At 42.5% G+C, this 20,529-nt stretch overlaps 1 protein-coding gene across 1 annotated transcript in view; it reads right to left on the minus strand.

The window, feature by feature from the left end:
- The window catches only part of FAT3 (FAT atypical cadherin 3), a 768,910-nt gene that overhangs the window by 611,455 nt on the left and 136,926 nt on the right, over window positions 1–20,529 (minus strand). The gene's annotated exons all lie outside the window — the stretch shown is intronic.

Genomic DNA, 20,529 nt, shown 5'->3' on the forward strand with positions numbered 1-20,529 from the left:
AGAATGGAGAAGCATGAATCCTATGTACTCAATTTTGATAATGAGAACAATTAATGACAATTATGGTTATGGGGGGAAGCAGAAAGAGGGAAGGAGGGAGGGGGGTGGGGCCTTGGTGTGTGTCACACTTTATGGGGGCAAGACATGATTGCAAGAGGGACTTTACCCAACAATTGCAATCCGTGTAACCTGGCTTATTGTACCCTCAATGAATCCCCAACAATAAAAAAAAAAAAAAAAATGGCGTTCTGGGTAATTATCCTACTGAAATGTTTAGGCAAATTTCCATTACAACATAGTTAAAGGAAAAAAATTGAAAAGATGCCACATGTTTATCAGTAGAGCATCAAATAATTAATTCATGATGCAATCATAAAATAAAATACTATGCAGTCATTAAAAGCAGCGACAAAGAGGAGCACATTCAGATGCAGCACGATGTAACGTTGAGCCAGAAAGGTAAAAATCAAATATGTATGTGGTATGATTCTATCACATTTAAATATCTGTATGTACAACTGCATCTTTATGTTTTAAAAGGATTAACTTTGGGGCTGGGTGCAGTGGCTCACACCTGTAATCCCAGCACTTGGGAGGCCGAGATGGGTGGATTACCTGAGCTCACAGGCTCAAGACCAGCCTGAGCCAGAGCAAGAGCTCATCTTGAAAAATAGCCGGGCATTGTGGTGGGCGCCCTGTAGTCCCAGCTACTTGAGAGGCTGAGGCAAGAGAATCATTTTAGCCCAAGAGTTTGAGGTTGCTCTGAGCTGTGATGTCACAGCACTCTACTGAGGGCGACAAAATGAGACTCTGTCTCAAAATAAAAGATTAACTTTTGTGGGATTTGAGGTTATATTTGTGTTTGCTGATTTTTCTTCAATGAACATTGCTCATCAACGGTTAAGTAATTACTTTCATAATTACAGTCTTTTAAAGAAATGCTTAAAGGGGTTACTATCTCGTATTGTGCTTACTTTAAAACTGATCAAGATGTATCCATAATGTAAATCTGCGGGAAATCACCATGAAACAAAGCCCAGAGCCGAATCTCTGAGGAGCTGCATTGCCTCAGTGACATCTATCAGTGGGCTGTACTGCTCAGAACAAGGGGGGCAAGGGTGAGTTCTTGAAAAACAAAAGTGCTCACAATTATTTTATAAATAACTACAGGAGATCCTCTGTAAGTTGGCCACCCAAGGGACTGTAACAAACCAGTCAACGTAGAGCAGTGGTCAGTATAAGGAACTAGGCCTAATGCACTGATACACACCCATGGGGCACGTCTGGTCTGTGATAATGAGGTCAACCTAAGGATATGGTCAATGTAGGGAAGTGGTTAACTATGGAGGTTCCACCATATTAAGTTGACAATTTCCACAATTTTATGACAATGTAGATTAAAATATAAAACTATTTTCCTATTTTAAGCAGTAAAATCATCCAGTCCTTAAAATGCAGTTGAGGGGAAAGCTAAGTATTTAACGAGGAGCAGTTAAACGTATTTGTATTCTGATAGCTCCTAGTTTTAGAGCTTGCAAACACCTTTGTCCTTTGTCCTTCCACAAAGCCACACTGTGGGAGCCCTTGACTTCCTCCTCTGCAGGGAACGTGGAGATGAGAAGGGATAGGACACAAATTACTTAGTAGGCACCCAATGACATAGGCACTAGGGTCAGTTATTTTTCCACTTTCTTTCAATGTTTAATCTTCACAACAATCCTAAGGAAGAGATACTATTTTACCCAACTACCAATTAGAAAACTGGGGGTCAGAGGTGTTGACCTATTTGGTCAGGACACTGGCCCAAGCAATGGCCCCCAGCTAATAAGTAGCAAAACAGGGTCTCAGTCTCTGATCTTTCTTACTCTAAAATCCATCCTTTTCCTACCATCACTGTGTCAAAATTATTTGTAAGCAGACATGGACTAAGTCTCCTAGAAGCACATATAACATAACTGAATTCTATTGAACTAGTCCACATGTATCATTGGTAAAGAAGGATAACACTCACCAGCACCTCCTTCTGTTTCCTTCTTTATGGTTTAAAACTAGTTCCAATTATTGGCTTATAAGTTAAAAATAAATCCCTTACACAAGTTGAACATATTAAAATATTAACAATTACTTTCATAGTTTATAAAACCTTTTCATATCAAAGATGATAAGGCATATATTATGTGTATTAGAATAAATGAAAACATCAAACCTCATTTTCCTAGTAGTACATCCTAGATTAGAACTCAGGCTCTCTCCACACCCTCTAAGGCTGTCCCATCTTTTTCCAGCTCTGCCTTACAAGAGGTTCTCAGAAAGTGAACCCGGGGCATGCGTAAGTTTGGTTCTAGTAGGGGGTGAAATATGTCTTGCAGTTATCATCTGCTAATGTAGCCAGAAAACACCGAACGACAGGCAGAAAATGTCAAGTTTCATACAGGGATTTCATAAACAAAACAGCAAAAATGCAAAGTGGAAGGAGGGGATAACTTCCCATAAAAGAAGTTAACTTCACGTGAAACTCTTCTGTAGTAAGGATGTGAAACAGTGCTGTGGACACTGGCTCAGGAAACCAGAGCAGGGACCAAGTCAGATGGCAGCTGGTGACTCTGCTCAGTAGATGCCTACAGTGAGTTTCTGCATGTGGTCTGTTGGAGTGTCCTAGAACAGTGGAGAATCCACAGGGCCAACTGGAGGCACCTGTTTTGCAGGGCACACTCGGCTGAAACGTGGGGGAGGCAGACCCTCTTTAGCACTCACAGATGTGCAGTAGCAGAAGCTTTAATAACACTCCTATCTCTCAAGAGATTCTTCTGCATCATCGTCTGAAAAGGCTGCAAAGCCATGGACAAATTTTTAGGCTCCCTATTCACATGTGAATATGTGAAAACGGTGAGTAAGACGAGGCTCTGGTCAGGGAATACACTTAAAAGTGAAAAGCTAGGGTCACTCCCGGAATGCTCTGGGGAAAATACCTTTTTTGTATTTTCTGCCCCCCCGTCCCTCTCACTACTCCACACAGAAGAGAAGGCCTCTACGAACGGTTTTGCTCATACTTTTGCCCAAGGAGTCTGGACTCCTCAGTCATCAGAGAGGAAAACGTCACCAGTCACAAATTCAGTTCACCTGAGCTTTTCCTAGCCTGTCCCCCTGAACCCCCGACCTCTACTGAAAGAATCCTCATGGGAGGAGCCCCATGTGGGCATCATTCTTTCCCCAGCCTCCAGCACAGTGCCAACCACACAGGGAACAAACAACATCAGTGGGCTGTACAGATCATTAAGGCACAGAGGTAAACGGAGGCCCAGGAAACGTTAATATGCTCAGTTTCCAAATTCTCCCAAAGTAAGCACATCTCATTTCAGGAAACAAAATCAAGAAATTATAAGGGTTCAAAGGAGCCGTAAAGATCACCAGTCCGATCTCCTGAGTTTTCAGATGAGGAACTGAGACCCATAAAGATGAGGAGATTCCCCTAATACCAGATTTCAGGTCTCCAGGTTCAGAGCTAACTAACATCACATGGAAATGCGCACCAGCTGAATTCGTTTTCATTGAGTAAAACAACAATGTTAGGGCTGCAGATTTCAGAAGTGATCGTTTTTCTCTGACACCTTATCACTGTCCCTGGTGCTACTCCACCCTCTCAGTAGTTCATTGTTTATAAGTAAACATGTGAGTACCCTAGGAGGCCAGTTACTTGTACTGCAAATCCTTCCAGGCAAAGAAAGCTGTCATAGTATGAAAACACATAATTCAATTTAACTATAAAATTGGTACTTTTGCATACTGAGATTTTCTTTCAGCAAGGTATGCAGATACTGGGATTTTTTTTTTCTTATTAAACAGAATCAATAGCCTCAAATGCAACTAGAAAAAGCTTCAGAACAAACTTAGAGTAATTTTATTGTGTACAGAAATGTAGATTTACTCCAAAAAACCTGAGCAAAACTAAGCTTGTCAGCTTCAGTTGCTGAAAGCAAAGTATCTCGTAAGGTTTGGTGTCTTTATTTTTGCAGAAGCTCTATCTGACACAAATTATTTAAAAAGCCTTGTATTTTTCCCATTGATTTAGGAAATAAATGAGTGCTGGAAGCTGGAGATTTGGTAAAATTTTGTATTCTCTCTTTTTCTAGCATGCCAAGACAAGTGTTCAGGTATCTTTTTAAAAAGTAATATTGCTTTTCCACACTGAAGCTGAGCTATTTTTGAAGCCAATACTGCAGTCATGGTGTTTTAGATGTTCTGTACATTGATTTATTCCACTGCTTCTGGATTATTCGAAAGAAAGCACTTAGTTCCCAGTCTATTTTCTATGACTTAGTAACATAATCAATAATTTCTGATATAATCTCCAAAGAGATCACGGAGCCATCAATCTCTGAGACATTTCTTTCTCAGAGGCCGTCCCGCCAGCCCTCTCCATCCTCCACTTCCTCCTCTGCAGGACCATTTCCATGTGGGACTCAGAAGGGCATGAAGATTTTTTTTTCCAGGAATGAATAAATACCAGAGACCTTGAGGGCAGAGAACAGAAATGCAAAGGCCACCTCTCTGGGACATGCTGGACTCTGCAGGGTGCCTCTGCTTGCTTTAGGAACCTGATAAAGCTATTTTCTGCCACCATTAATCTGGCCTCCTTAAATAGCTGAGACTTCAAACCGTTAAGAAAGGCATCTTTAAAAAATAGTCTATTTTTACTCCATCTCTTACTATCCTTTATATTTTGAAACTAGTTTTGTTAGCCAGACAGAGGATACTCAGGAAACCTGCTGTGATGGGAAACAAAGAACAGTAGGCAAGGGCCCCCCGAGTGCATATTGCAAGGGTACGTGTCAAATATATTAATAATAGAGTATAAGTGTCTAAACACAACAATTAAATAAGGGAGGTGAACGCTATGTAAACACTCCAAATGGTATATAAAATGAACACATTACAATGTGTTCCCATAAATGCAGTAATATACATGGTTATGATCTAACAAAAATTTAAAAGAGAAAGAAACAAGGAACAAAGTCAAAACACGAATGGTCTTCCCCGACAGGAGTCCTGGATAAAGACGACCTGTGTCCAAACTGAACATGGAAGGTCAGGTGCTGCTCAGGCGTGTGATGGGACGGAGCTCCCGGCAGCTGCATCACACACATTCTGGCAACGACCTGCCCAAGTCTGAGTCCCAGCCCTGGCTTTAGGATTTAAGTTAACAAATACAAAACATTTAAAACAATTCATGATGCATAGTAAGTACATAATTGTTATCTATTATTATCATTAACTAAAGTAGATTTTAGAGAAGACATCTGTGAGTCATGAGATTTTGGGGGGAGGGACGGAATTTACAACCTATTCTACATCAAATGTAAAGGAAGGGTGTCTTTACTGAAAGCAGAGGAGGATTACTATATTAGCCCCACAGGTCGGAGAAATCTGAGTTGAATCCAGACTTTGCCATTTACTGTATGGGTGTCCTGGGTCTGGGTGACCTGGGACTAATATTTAAAGCTTCTTAAGTTTCAATTTCCCTATCTTTAAAATGGGGATTATAAGAGTTCCCACTGTCATGTAGAAGGCTTAGCATGTGTATCTGGCACATAGTAAATGTTCCATAAATATTAACTGACATAATTATTAAAGTGTTCAGAAGCAAGAACACAAAACAAGACAAGTAAAAATTGAGTTAAGGATAAATGGTCTGGGTGAGGGGCTGCCGCTCATAATGATAGCTGCCCTTCTACAGGTCCCAGACTTGTCAGGGTCAGTGCCACAGAGGTTTCCTGCATGGTGACATGGCCAAGGTCTATTCTAATTCTCGTACATGCACTTTCAAACTTAGGAAACTATATTTGCACGAAGAAGCCACTCCTCAGACCTGGCATTTAATTCCTAGGATTTCAAACAAGACTTGTCCTTGCAATGATGAATCTAGGAGAGCCAGAGACTGCTCTGCCCTATCTTCCAGAGCGGCCTATCCTGATACTACTCAAATTACCACCCTCATGGCACTCCCTTACCGTCTGGATCCTTGCTCCTGAACTCAGTTATAAACTATCTCTAAGAAACACTTGGAGACAAAGTTTCACTCTGGCTGCTGCTAATGGCTGCCAGAAAAGAAGAAAAATGTTTACTGTGTGGGTTTTTTGTTTTGTTTCGTTTTTAAATACAAATCACTGTAGCTAGAGCATGTATAAGATGATACACTCGGTATCTGAATCACAATAATTCATGGCATGCCACTACTCACATTATGTCATAAAATACTGAGCCAAAACCATGTAAAGTCACTGAGTTTTACAGCCAAAAGGATGATAAAATTGTCTAGAGCAACACACTAGTTTTACCATTGAGGAAGCAGATTGAGGTTAAATGATTTGGATGAGGTCACACAGCTTAAAAAAGCTAAAACTGGACTTGAGATCTCCATTGTAAATTTGATTCTGTTTTACTGTCATCTCCTTTAAGAATGCAGGTCTCGGCTGGACGCAATGGCTCACGCCTATTATCCCAGCACTCTCGGAGGCCAAGGCAGGTGCACTGCCTGAGCTCAGGAGTTCAAGACCAGCCTGAGCAAGAGCAAGACCCCATCTCTACTGAAAACAGAAAAGCTATACCCTAGTGTGGTAGTGGGCGACTATAGCTAGTTGGGAGCTGAGGCAAGAGGATCATTTGAGCCCGAAGGTTTGAGCTTGCTGTGAGGTATAAGGCTGGACGCTCTACCCAAGGTGACAGAATGGAACTCTGTCTCAAAAAAAAAAAAAAAATGTCAGTCTCTATCCGTCCACAGATACAAATTTTACTCATCTTCTAAGGTTTAGCTAAGTGCACTCACCTAAGCTATGATCATATTCTGGAGATTCCCATCCAAGAGTGAGATCCACCTCTTCTAAAACCGTGACTCTCCCACTCTGGGAGGAATAGAAATATCAGAGGGCTGTGAAAGTGAAGATTGCTGGGCTTCATCCCAGGTTTCCAACTATTGGTCTGGAGTAGGACCTGAGAATTTACAACTCCAACAAGTTCTGGCCCCCACGTGGATAACCCCACTCTAAACACTGTCTGTACTTTAACTCTACTTACCTTTCTGGTGATACTTTCTTCCTGATATTAAAGTCACTTATATGTTTTTAAATTACGCAGTAGGTTGTAAGCTTCCTAAAGGAAAGTCTGGGCTTTGTTTCCTCTTCTTCTTAATGATATCTAACAAAGTAGTCAGCATCTACCATAACTTTACACCGTGCTCCAAGGAGAAGGTGACAATGAGCATCAGAGAAATCAGAAAAAAACAACAGAAAACCTGGAGACCCCAGGGAAATAGCCGGTCTACCATTTCCCAACCTGTGTTCCATGACGCAAAAGTAAAGATATTTCTTAAGTTAGAAATTCCAAAATAGACCTTCTCCATCTCCCATCCTTAGTCACCTCTGACAACTTGCCCTTGTTGAACGTGCAATTTCCACAGGGAATGCATTCCGAGGCCCCCGGGAGGCCTGAAACTGAGGATGGTTCAGAATGGGGGGTCTGTCAGTCAGATGTGTTTCCGTTCTTGTTGTCCACCTTCAAATGCAATGCTTTTCCCATCTCAAGTAAGCCTTAATCACACACCATATCCACCCCTTTTCCAGGTTGAGGTGTGACAGCAAAACTAGCATCCATTTCTTTTTCATTCTTCACAATATCATAGACAGAAGATTCATTCTCACACTAGATCTAAGCAATGTCAGCCCAAGATCTTTTTCCTTTACTTATTCAGCGGAAAACTTCCACCTTGTGACTCAGAGGCTTCTCTTTGGCATATCCAGAAGCTAGCAGTGCTGTTCTTGCACTTTGAGGCTGTCATTACGTACAGTGAGGGTGACTTGAACACAAGCACTGCAAAACCAGGAGGGGCAGGCTGATGACGGAGGTGGCTAGTCAGTGACTGACTGGCCAGAGGCTCATCCTGCAGTACAGACATGCTGGACAAAGGGACAGTTCCCATCAAGGACGGGAAGGAGTGGGATGGAGTGAGACTCCATCATGCTATTCAGCATGGTATGCCACTAAGGAATTGTTTATTTCTGGAATTTCTATTTAATATTGTTGGAACGTGGTTAACCACAGACAACTGAAATCAAGGAAAGATTAATTGTGATGACAGGGAGGGACTACTGTATTTACTGTCTATTTTCACTATTACAACTAAAGTTCTGTGGTACATAGTCAAGATTCTGTATAGTTGTCATATATACAAACATCCTGCATAAATTGTGATCCCAAGAAATATGAATAATTTCTAAACTCTATTTGATCGTGGCTTCCTCCCTCTCTCCCAGTACCCCACGCACCTATTGCGTAATCAGAAGAAAGAGTATTTTGTGAAATACGGGGTTGGGTGGCGTGGGGGGGGGGACATTGATTACACCCAAGCTAGACATTGTGGGTCTGGTCAAACAGCTGCCTGGAAAGCTTCAGGAGTGTGTGTAATCCCAGGGTTCACAGGACTAGCTCATTAGTCTTCTTCCAACACCATATCAGAGGGTATGAATTCTCATCTTGACTAAGCTAAGAGTTATTGTTAAAGAAACTATTCCAAGACTTATCATATAAACATATCCCTACTTTTTAACTAATGAGTGACAGAACCACTCCATAGTTGGCTATGCTGGTTTATTTTTTTTCCATTAAAAAAAAAAAGCAAACAGAATTTGTACAGCTCTGGGAACTACAAGGTCTGACATGATGGGGAACAACCTTACTAATGTTGAGTCATCACCCATCTATTTTCATGATTTTTATTATCTATTTTTTTCCTTAGTCAAAGGCCAAAGCAGTTTGCCAAATCAAAAATATCCTGAGATGCAAAACCTGAAGCCAAGTTCACATTTCACCTCTCTCTGGAAAATTCTACTCACCTACCCCAAGACTAAGCACTACTCTGTAAGCAAGAAAAGTCTTTGATTTATAAGGATATAACATCGCTTCTGTCATTCTACCCAAAGAAAAAAATCCCCGACCAAAGCCCCCAGTTGGTTCTGCCACCCAGCCAAGCAGACCGTTACCCAAACTCAACCTTTTTCATGATAATAACACTCTAAATCCTAACTTTTCCAGTGATGCAAATCTTTCTGTTGTCTAAAAGTGGTCTCTTAGGAGGAAAGTCCGTCAGCGTGAAGCACAAATAATTCAAGTTGGTTCTGAGAGAAGAGGGAGCTGAGCCGCACAGCGGCAGTGCTGCAAACGTCGCCTTTATGTCCTCCCCAGGGGCCAGAAGTATTTCCATATAACACTGGTTAATGTCAAGTATCATTTCATCAGGAAATGCTTCAGATTCAGGGGTAATTCGACCAGGGGCTATCAGAAGGAAAGATTAGCATGTTGTTCAAGCCTTTTAAAAATCACTTCTCTCTCTAGAGAAAGAAATTCATCATGATATATGAGGGGGAAAAAATAATTGTATGGAGAGGATATTATTTGCTCCTATGCTTGGCTGTCTGAAAAAATGTTCCAGAAAAATGCATACTTTGAATTTTCCTCTTGTGAGCCTTGCTGATAGAAACAAAAGTGTAAATATATTTTTGGTAGTAGTCCCTCATGCTCAAGATTATTTATAAATAAATAAACAAATAAATCATCTTTCCAGTAACAGCATTTACTCTGGAATAACCGCCTAGAAGAGAAAAGAGCCCACATCATTTCAAATGGAACAAATCCACGTGGTAATTCCCATAGGGGGCAAAGTGCAGGTGAGGGGAAAGGTGCGTACAGGGCCCTGAGCAAGCACCTTCTGACCTGATATTCACTGCTCTGCCCAGTTCCAGAAGTTAACATCTGTCCAGCCTTCCCACTGACCCTCTAAAAGTGAGTCTCCTCCAAGGAGAAGAGAATCTACATAACAAAACTGGGAGGCTGGAAAGCAGACGATGGGGACCTCCCTGCACCTCCGTCTTGCTGAGAAAGACACAGTTATTCAGACCAGAGGAAAAGCCAGTGCTTGCGTCGGGGGCAGGGAGGCTGTGGGCTTGCACAAAGCTCTCAGATGTAAGTGAGTTAAAGGATGTCAGGTGTCCCGCCTCAAAAGAACTGAAATTCCCAAGGAAGATGTGATCAACGATAAAACATCCTTGAGTTTGTAGAAGACTTCCGAGAGAATAATACTAAATCAACTTCAAATCTTCTCAAGGTTCTGCATGGGATCAGGTCTTGCTCTGAGTAAGACAGAGGCTGAAGGGGGCCATTTTGGAAGTGGCTATTTGGGTAAATGTCCCCCAGATATATAAGGCAGCAACACCGAATGCTCGTGTGGTAAGCAAATAAGTGCAATTGCTAAAGATGAGTGGATGAGAGAGATAAACACAGGCAACCCTCTACAAAAGGACAGTACTCTCTGGTGGATGCCTCAGGAGGGTTGGAGAACCAGCAGGTAAGGACTGGGTCCCGGGGAGGAGAAAAGGATCTATATATAAAGGGAATGGCTGGGACGCCAAGAAAGCATCTCAGGCAGCAATCTCGGGGAATTCAAAAAGGGGAGGAGATGACAAAACAGCTTAACATACAGCAGGATGGACACACTGCAGGAGAGACAGAAATTATAACACGGGAGGAGGCAGAGAAGATGATTTGGAAATAAGCAGCAATAAATGGCCTCAGAATCTAAAACAGCTTGCGTGTGGGTCAAGAAATGCTGTCGAGAAGTTTGCTGACAATTCAGAAATCCCGTCAGTCTCTCCTGTGTTGCCATCACTGACAACTGCATCTCAGCAAACAAGGCAACAGGCAAATCCGGCTCCTTCAGCTCCCCCAAAATCCCCATTAAGAGCATTAATTATTGACAACTGACAGATGCGTATAAGCCCAGGTTGTCTGAACGAGTACTCAGTCCTAATGAGACCAAGGTCGCCCATTCAGTGTCCACATGGGACTGACCACAGTTCTTCCTAAGAACAGGTGAATAGAGGCAGCTCTCCACTACTCTCGTCACAGCTAAAAATCCCAAGGCTGTCCCACCTCTCTCAAGGACACGGTCACATGGCTTTAGCTACACCTGTAAACAGAATGCCAGTTGTAACCAGGATTTTAGAACCAGTCTGCTTTGGGAGGCAATTGTCAAGGTCTCACTCTCCTATGTCTCCAGCTGAGTTATCTATTTTACCAAACCTGAAATCACTGCCCCCCCCAAAAAAAAAACTCCCAAGGCCGTAGATCCCTAAGCCAGGGGGATCCTCCTCTTACATGCTTATTTAAGAAAGCGTATTTCCTAAGGAGGAGGAACATCTGTAGACACAGGTCAAAAGAATTTTGTCCAAGAACCTCCAGTGAGTTATTTTCAGCATAAACAATCTCGGCCTCACTTATTACTAGGTCCAGAGCAGCCATAAACAGATCAGGCGTGAGAGCACTCAGCACCTCAGCGCTGGCCAGACAAGAACGGCGCCCCTGGAGGTGCTGCCACAGGCCAAGCGCAGATCCTCTCCTGAGAGAGTGAGGCACAGAACAAGGGCCAGCCAGGTCCATTGAGCTCACCCTAAAAGATGTTGAACTACTTTTCTCCGTCAATCCTGTTGCACATCCCAATTTTGGAGAATTAGGACCCAAGGTGGGTGTAGCCAATGAAGTGAATTCCTGGGACGTGTTGTATCCTTGAAATAAAGGCACCAAGGAAAATCTGGCTTCCTTTGCTCCTCCAACTCTTCCCTGGGACCCTGGTATCATTGTGTTTGTTTGTTTTGTTGTTGGGGATTCATTGAGGATACAAGAAACCAGCTTACACTGATTGCATTTGTTAGGTAAAGTCCCTCTGACAGTTGTGTCTTGCCCCCACAAGGCGTGCCACACACGGAGACTTTTTGAAAGTCAAAGAAGAAAGACACAGAAGGTCCCAACAGAAAATGAACGCAGAAGAACTCAGTGAATTCTAATCTTGTCAGGACCTGGAAATGGAGTGGATCAAACTTCCCAGCCACAGAGGAGAATGAGATTGCAGCCAAAGGCCCAGACGCTGATGTCTGCGAAGAGCCTCAGCCCCGCACCAGCTGGACACAGCCAATCTCAGCCTCCACAGTGTGCGTGCTGAGAACACCCCAGAATCCAGACCATTTCCTGACACTAGCATTCCAAAGACATTTCAGTAAGATGATTGAACTAATGTCTGTTATTCAGATCTGTAAACCCGAATACATAATATTCATCTATGTAGTTATACATATATATATGTTAACTATATGAAGGAAGGGACTGTCTCTTTGAGCGATGTTGCTCTACTGCAGTGGTTCTCAACCTTCCTAATGCCACGACCCACAGGTTGAGAACCACTGCTCTACATCAAACATAGTGCTTGGCACATAGTCAGTGCTCAATAAATATACATTTTTGGATGCACTGTAAATGTCTTATGAAACTCCAAGAAAATATAAGATTAAATCAATGGGGAAGAAGGGCAATTTTGTCCCCCAGGGGACATTTGGCAATCTCTACAGAGATTGTCATTGTCACCATGAGAAGGCTGCTACTGGCTTCTAGTGGGTACAGGCCAGAGATGGTTCTAAATGTCCTACCCTCCAAAACACAGAATTTAATATGTTATTAATGATGAGGATGAAATATCCTAGATTAGAGGAACTAGTGTAATCTTTTGAATGGGGAGAGCCAAAGATATAAAAAAGCAGCTCCAAAGAATGGTTCCATAGTTAATGCGCTGCCTGATGCTCTTCTGCTGTCATTAAGATGTTCCTTGGATAACTGTCCAGGTGAGGACAGGTCTGGAGAGCTAAAGCTCAGAGCTGGGTTCCCTTCTGATAGGGTTGGGATGACTGCTGTCCCCACAGTGTGAACCTGATTGGGTTCTGAGCTCCTTGCCCACAAGAGTTAATCCAGGAACCCTCACTTCTCCATGGTAGAATCATTTGACCTGATTTTTCCCAGACGGATTCACTTGAGGCCATCAGTCATCCTGACAGCTGGAATCCCAGCTTGCTCTCAAAGACTAACGCTCCCCTGTCTTCCACCAATCTGACTTGGATCTCACTCTTTACAGAAGCATTTGTTCTGCCAACAAAACCAAGACCCTAGAAGATTGCTCTTTCCAGGTCTACACAAGGTCATCTCTCTAGAGGTTTACATAATTTTCTCTGCACAGATCCTGAGATCACGGCCTCCCAAGCATTAGTGAAGCCTCTCTTTTCCACGACGTTGGGGGAATCATTTAGGCAGTGGCTGCCAAACCCTACCTTGGATTGAGAAACCAAGCACAACTCCCACCACTCTGTCCCAAGATACAATAACCTGAACAGATTTTAAACACCCCCTAATACCAACAGCTTCTAGAAAGTAAATGGGATCATCGCTTTGACAACCCTTAAACTCAGCCAACTCTTGCTGTGTACATAAGTAGTCCATACCTAAGTACATGTACTTAAAAACCAAGTACACACTTGGCCACTAATTATGTATTACAAGTAGTTTACACACACATACAGAAACTGTGAAAGTGGGGAAGTGGCACTTTGGGGCATCTGTAGATATTCAGAGACAGCTGTACAGTGTAGCTAACAAGAATTTAGATAAAATTTATTTTCAGGTCCCACAAGACTGAGAGAACGTTTCTTTAACCTTTACCAAACTATTCTACCCAAAGGGGTCAGATCTGAATTTGCCTTTATAGTAGATTCTATTGTTTAACATATCTTTCCCATTTCCGCTTTTTCTTTTTTTTAAGTAAAGAAAGACATCCTGGTGATTTGACCATTATTTGGCCATTATAGATGCAAGCCCGGAAGTTTGTTTTTCAATTTCCATGCGTTATTAGCAAACGGAATGAGATGAGAGTAAGTGACATTAACAAAGAATTTAGCAACAGAAATTCTGTATGCAAAACACCTCAAAGGCCACATCCACTGGGCTACACTATTGTTTTCAATAACTGCTATTTTCCACCTTAAAAAGAAAGGTGTTAGCTCTCAGCCTCATGCGCCTGACAGTACCACTTTTCCATTACTTACATGTTTTTAGGAGAAAGAATAAATGATATAATTAGCAAAAGCTTGCTTAGAGTACATGTCCCAAATGAGATATTTAGGCATCAACTAGCCTTTGCCTCACATACAGGGTGGCCATAAAGTTCGGGGCACAAACTTTACAGTCACCCTGTATGCTCTGCAAGATCCAGGCTTCTGAGAACTGTTTCTTCAATTGGGAAACAGTAATAATGGCTAGCAAAGTATAACTGTTTACCAGGTTGGCAGATCTTGTGCATATTGCTGTGTCATCTCAGCTGCCTTCCAGATCGATGTTCTAGAGTTAAGGTGCTGAGAGGCAGGAAGTTCAGGAGTAGTATAAAGCAGCAGCCTCAAGGTGGAGGTGAAATGATGGTGCTCAGAGATGAGTGCATGAAACACAGGTAGCTGCAGGACGAGGGCAAAAGCCCTGGACCAAAAATAAGCTGTTAGGCTACTATGTATTTTTTAATGTTTTTCTATAAGTCCAAAGAGCATTCTCAGTTACAGAATCTCTGATGAAAGCAACTGAAGCTACAATTCTACTTCTACTCAAGAGTTTCCTTGGATTCAATATTTCACTAAGACACCATCAAGAAACATTATCTGGGAGTTTATAACAATTTGGTTTTACAATCAAATTGGCTGTTTGGTATTATAAAAAATGGCAAAAAAAAATCCAGTTCAGTTCATGGTCATTGTAATATTGATCTCTCAGCTAAGTAAACATAAAATGAACAAATTAATCATTTGCATAACTTTGCCCTTTAGAGTTCATGTAAACATTGCATAGAATTCACATAATCAGCAGCACCTGTGGCTCAAAGGAGTAGGGTGCCAGCCCCATATGCTGGAGGTGGTGGGTTCAAACCCAGCCCCAGCCAAAAACTGCGAAAAAAAAAAAATTCACATAATCTATATTATCAAATCTATAATTATATAGAATCCATAGGCTACAACACATATTAATCTGATGCTCTAGAAACTCTGGGCTTGTTGTGTCTTTTGATCTGGGGGAGTGATTTTGGAATGACCCTCTGAATCTACCTTCTTCCTTTTCCACTGATTCATTTTAATTTTGTTGCTAATTTTTTTACATGTTCTCAATTTATGTGACACAGTATATCCCCTTGATCATGGACTAGGACCACCTCAAAATCATTAATCTAAGGTTGCAAAAAAAAAAAAAAAAGGGAATATACTTAACACTACTGAACTAAATACTTAAAAACTGATAATATGGTCAATTTTATGCTATGTGGTTTTTATCAAAACTTAAAATAAAAATATATACAGTTTTAATTAGTCTTCAGATGTATTTGCTGACATACAATCCAAAACATCTGAGCTTTTCGTCTGAGCCAGTTTTGTTTTGGTTTTTTGTTTTTTTTGGAAGGAAAGTGGGAAGCAGCAGCCATTGTAGACTATAATTTTAAGCAATTATGTCACTCAACCCCAAGGACAGTACCTTCTGTCCATCATCTAATCGATTGCAAAACTCTCCTGCCCATCCAGAAAACCACAATCAACTACTTAACCTAAATAAAAAGTTAAACAGTCATTTGAGTACTTTGCATACAGTGTCTAAATCAGAAGGAAAAGATATTTGGCTCCCTCCAACCCCCTCACCTCCCAGGGCATGTGCGTGTTTTTAACTAAGATAAATATTTAGGTTCTCTATCTTGCCCAGCAGAAGATAAATCCAACACACAGAATATGAGCAAATGGGTTAAAGGTAACTCCTGAGTATACTCAGAGTGAGCAAAGGACAGAGACAGCTCTGTGTCTCCCATTGCTGCTGCAGCATCACTGATATTTAGCCTGGTTGAGCCATTCTCCTTCCTGATATATACAGAGTTATCAAGATCCTGGCAACACAAGTCCCTTCCAGGTAAGAATTTCTACAGGTCTAATAATGAGTGTGAACAAAAAGGGCAGTCCCTCCAGCTTGACACTCCCTCACATAAGCCTAATTTAATTGCAACCAATTCTTATCTCAGTCAGCTCTTCACCAACAGAAAAGAGGAACTCTGAACAGGTTTCAGAGATGCTGGCCTGGGGCTGTTTCAAAGTCTTTCCATAATTAAGGCGGCTATCTTTTCTCCTCCAGGATGTGTTTCCACATTTGAGGAGGGAAAGAGTTGTAAGCTAGATATGAATGGCATTATTCACAAGTAGCCATCCTAACTCACGGACAGAATCACGTCTCTGGAATCCTTCTACAGATGACTGAAATTTTAAAAGAAAGAAAGAAAATCATAAGCAAGAAGTTAGCCTCTGATGTGTATAAAAGCTGACAAAATCTTGATGAAAGTGAAAACTGACCAATGTCGTAAGGTGTAATTTCATTAAATTTTATTTTTATTAAAATTAACAATGCTCTTAGTTTTAAAGATTGACCAAATATAAAGACATTACTCTCTTTTCATTATTCCTGTTCTCTCTTCATGATCTCACTTTAAATGAGAAGAAAATGTAAATACCGAAATACTGAAATCCTGGTCAACTACTCTGCTTAGCATTCCAATTTTCACTCACAGTTCTCTCTCAGATTATAACCTACTTAACCGAGGGCCAAATGAAAAAAAGTTTATCACTCCTTTAGCTTTTATTAGGGATTGATGGAATGAAGACAGGGTCGTGATTAAAGAGATATTTGAGGAAGAGCATTAATGTGGAAGTATGTGAGAAAGAGCTGGGAGAGCCCCAGACATTTCACCCTTCCTTCAAACGTATCTCGTTCCTGCTTTAATGAAGAAAAAAAAAAAACATACTTTTAAGACATATATTCATGAGGTAGAAGATGCCAGGAAGATAATTTGAACGTGATTAGAGCTTGAAAGAAACTTTCACAGATTTTCTTGGCTTTGATACTACAAGACTAGAAACTGGAGAATTCTCATTACGTTCCAGGACTTACAGCTTCAAACTTCTCACTTAAAAAGAGGGAATCAAAGAGAAAATGTGCATAGGGCAGAGGGGAAGGCGGGTGCAGAGTGACAGGTGGAAACTGCTGTCACAGATGGGAGCATCGGTAGCTGCTGTGCTTGAATCTTTGACTTTCTTATGCTAGAATGTCAATGACGATTCAGGGTGAGTCAATTATTACAATTATTGAAGAAATAACATGGCTGTGATGATGACTTAGTGAGAATCAAAAACACCAGTGGAATCGTAGTTACAATAGATGTTGGTAACTTTACAAATGGTGCAGATCAGACCAATGGTGCTGGATCCCATATACCAATGACACAACTCCATGTAGAATAAAAACCAACGGAATGGTTTGGATTCAGACAGCTATCGCACTTCTTCAGTCTTCTCCAGTAATCTGGAGGTGGAATTACAATATATTTGGCCTTCTCATTTGCTAATTAGAGGCTTAATTTCCAGATATTATACATAAACATATGGTGCCTGGGTTCTTGGCATCACCTAGGAATCATCAATTATCTAAAAATTCTCATTTCATTTATGCTGAGATCATTTAAACCCCACCATTTTTAAATACACTGGTTCTGCAACTCAATTCAACCAACATTTGTGAAACAGCTAGCAGAAATCAACTTCAAAGAGCTTAAAGGGGGGGCCTGGGATGCCTGAGCGGTAAGTCCCACACTTGCGCAATCCTTGCGCATTCGCCGCCGTCCCTGTGGAAGGCCTTGGTGGTTCCTCAGCTGCAGCGGTTGGGTTGCGCTGCGCTATGGTCCAAGGCAGCGGGGAAGTGGATGCAGTGCCAACCTCCGGGGCTGCCAAAGGCCTCAGCAATGGGACAGGCGGGACCTCGACTCCGTCCAACAACATGCTCTCCCGCAAGCTGCGTGGAGACGAGGCTGGGCAAGGACAAGGTGAATGCAGAACACTGACACAAGAATCATGCCATATATGTCCAGTATTAACTCAGGCAGAGGAAGCCCTGCGGAATAGACCTGTCTTTATGCCTGACTGAACCAGCTTTCCACAGAGGCTCCCGTACAGAAGGAGAGTTAAAGGACAGAAATTTCACAAATAACCTGGTGGATTAGAGCCTCACCAAGAGAGAAGGTTGAAGAACGCACATCAACCCCACTGAGGCGAGCTGCGACCCCAAGGGTACAAACAAAAGGTACAAAATCCATCACCAAGCAGACAGGAGTCCCCTCCCCCATGAGAACCGCTCAGATTGCCCCACAAACAAACGAGCAGAGTTCAAAGGTCCTCCCACTCCACTCCACAGGAGAGATCTTCTAAAAACTGGACCCACCTCCCCTACTAGGGTGCCACGGCATCTCCTGCCAGGCATAAATCTGTATAAAACTGTATATATTCTCTACCTGCAATTCTGAGCTCCGAACACTCCCCTTCACTCTCACTCTGAGGTCTGGAGGCCTGTCCCACAGGAGTCCAGATTCTTGGGTGATTTCTCGAGGGGGGTTGACAGGACCTGGAGTGCAGCTGGTCAGTACTGATTCTGCGGCACAGGAGTGAGGACAGGACAGGCAATTGAGAGGGAACCACGCCGAAGCGGCAGTGCCCTGAGGTGCAGAGCAGCAGCCATTTTTGGCAACAATAGGGCTCACCTCTGGATATCCCAAAGCCACACCCCCTGTATACCTGGGCAACCAGAGGAGGCCGGGCATCTTCTCATGTGGCAGCCACCGTGAAACAGATCTGGGACTAACACACAGGCCCTGTGAGTAAAGTGTTTACCTGAGGTGGTACCAGCCTGGGTGGACCACGGGCACTAGAAAACCCATGCGCAGAGCCAGGAAATTCCCAGGGCCGGGCTGACCAAGAGGACCACTTTACTGAGCCTAAGATGCACTCAGCCTTCAGGGGATCATCAGCCTATAAACAACAGAAGGCAGGAGGCTAGAACTGACAGCTAACTGTGCTACGAATACAAACCTGCAGGAGCAAAGACAGGGACTGAGGCGCAGGCTCTGGGAACTCAAAACAGCTTCTCTTCTGCAGGGGAATTTAGCAGGGACAGAAACAAATTCCCGCAAACTTGTTCTCTTCTGTCAGTAACATTAATCAGGGGTGGGGATGGAACTGAGTGAACACCCCCAGCCTCCATCAAGCGCCCAAGATTGTCAGGCCCGACCTCACCCTGCTGGATAGAGGCAGAGCACAGCGGCCTGGCTGAGCAGATATACATTTCCTTGTGATTCAGGCCGGTGCAAACCCCTGGAGTATCTGCTCAATGGAGACAACTGGGTCACAGCCCCGTGGGGCTATCAGTGACCTGGTGTGACAGAGGTGCAAGGTGGGGAAGGAGTCATCAACCTTCCCAGACTAATCTATTTGCTAGGTGGGTCCTCCTGACTTTACAGAGCACCAGAGCAAGTCATACTAAACTTGTCACCAGACCCTGGCAATCCAGTTGCCAGAGACCTTTTAAACTCTCCCACCTAGACAGGTGCTCACTGAGACAATTGATATGGACCTTTAGAACTGAGCCAATCGCCTGAGGACTATCCAAGTGGTGCCCTGGGTGTGCGATTGTAGTAGGGTTTGATTTCCCTTTTCCAATTGTTGCCTGGGGAGTGGCGGGCGAGGTGACTCAATTGCTGGTATTTTTCCACAGCTGAGACATCAACCCAGAGTAACGGTTTCACTAGGGTCGGACAGAGACCAGCTGAAAACAAGACACAACCACTCAGCCCCACCACACCAAACAGGTCCCCAGTTTCTCAGTCTGTAGCACTGTACAGATCCTCAAAAAAGCACAAGGGGAAAAGTAAAACGGTGTAAAATAATCATGGGGCAGAATCAGAGAAAAACCTCTGGTAACATGAAGAACCAGAATAGATCAGCTCCTCCAAGGAAAGATATGGCAGATGTAACTGAAGATTCCATTCATAAAAGCTGGCCGAGATGTCAGAAATCAAATTCAGAATTTGGATTGCAAACAAGATTAATAGAATAGAGGAAAGTTTGGAATTAGAAATTCGAGCAGCAATTCAAAAGTCAGAATTAGAAATTCGAGAAGAAATTCAAAAGTTGTCTCAAGAATTTAACAAATTTAAAGACAAAACCACCAAAGATTTTGATGCACTGAAGCAAGAATTTCCAGCTCTCATAGATCAGAAAAATAAAGTAGAATCCCTCAGTAACAGAGTGGAGCAAGCAGAAGAAAGGATTTCTGACATTGAAGACACAGCTTTTGAATGCTTCTAAACTCTCAAAGAGGAAGAGAAATGGAGAGCAAAACCGGATCATTCTCTCAGAGAACTCTGGGATAATTCAAAGAAGACTAATATCCACCTTACTGGAATCCCTGAAACTGAAGAAGTGGCCTTGCAAGGCACAGAGGCCCTTCTCCATGAAATTATGAAAGAGAATTTTCCAGACACGGCAAGAGATTCTGAAATTCAGATAGCAGACAGTTTTAGAACCCCAGAACAACTCAATCTGAATAAGACACCCCCCAGGGATATCATAATTAACTTCACTGAAGTTAATATGAAGGAGAAAATTCTGAAAGCAGCCAGACATAAGAAAGCCATTACCTACAAAGGGAAGAATATTAGAATGACTGCAGATCTCTCTGTTGAAACTTGTCAAGCCAGAAGAGGGTGGTCAT

This window comes from Nycticebus coucang, chromosome 14 (assembly GCF_027406575.1).
Source record: "Nycticebus coucang isolate mNycCou1 chromosome 14, mNycCou1.pri, whole genome shotgun sequence".
Classification (NCBI taxonomy): Eukaryota; Metazoa; Chordata; class Mammalia; order Primates; family Lorisidae; genus Nycticebus; species Nycticebus coucang.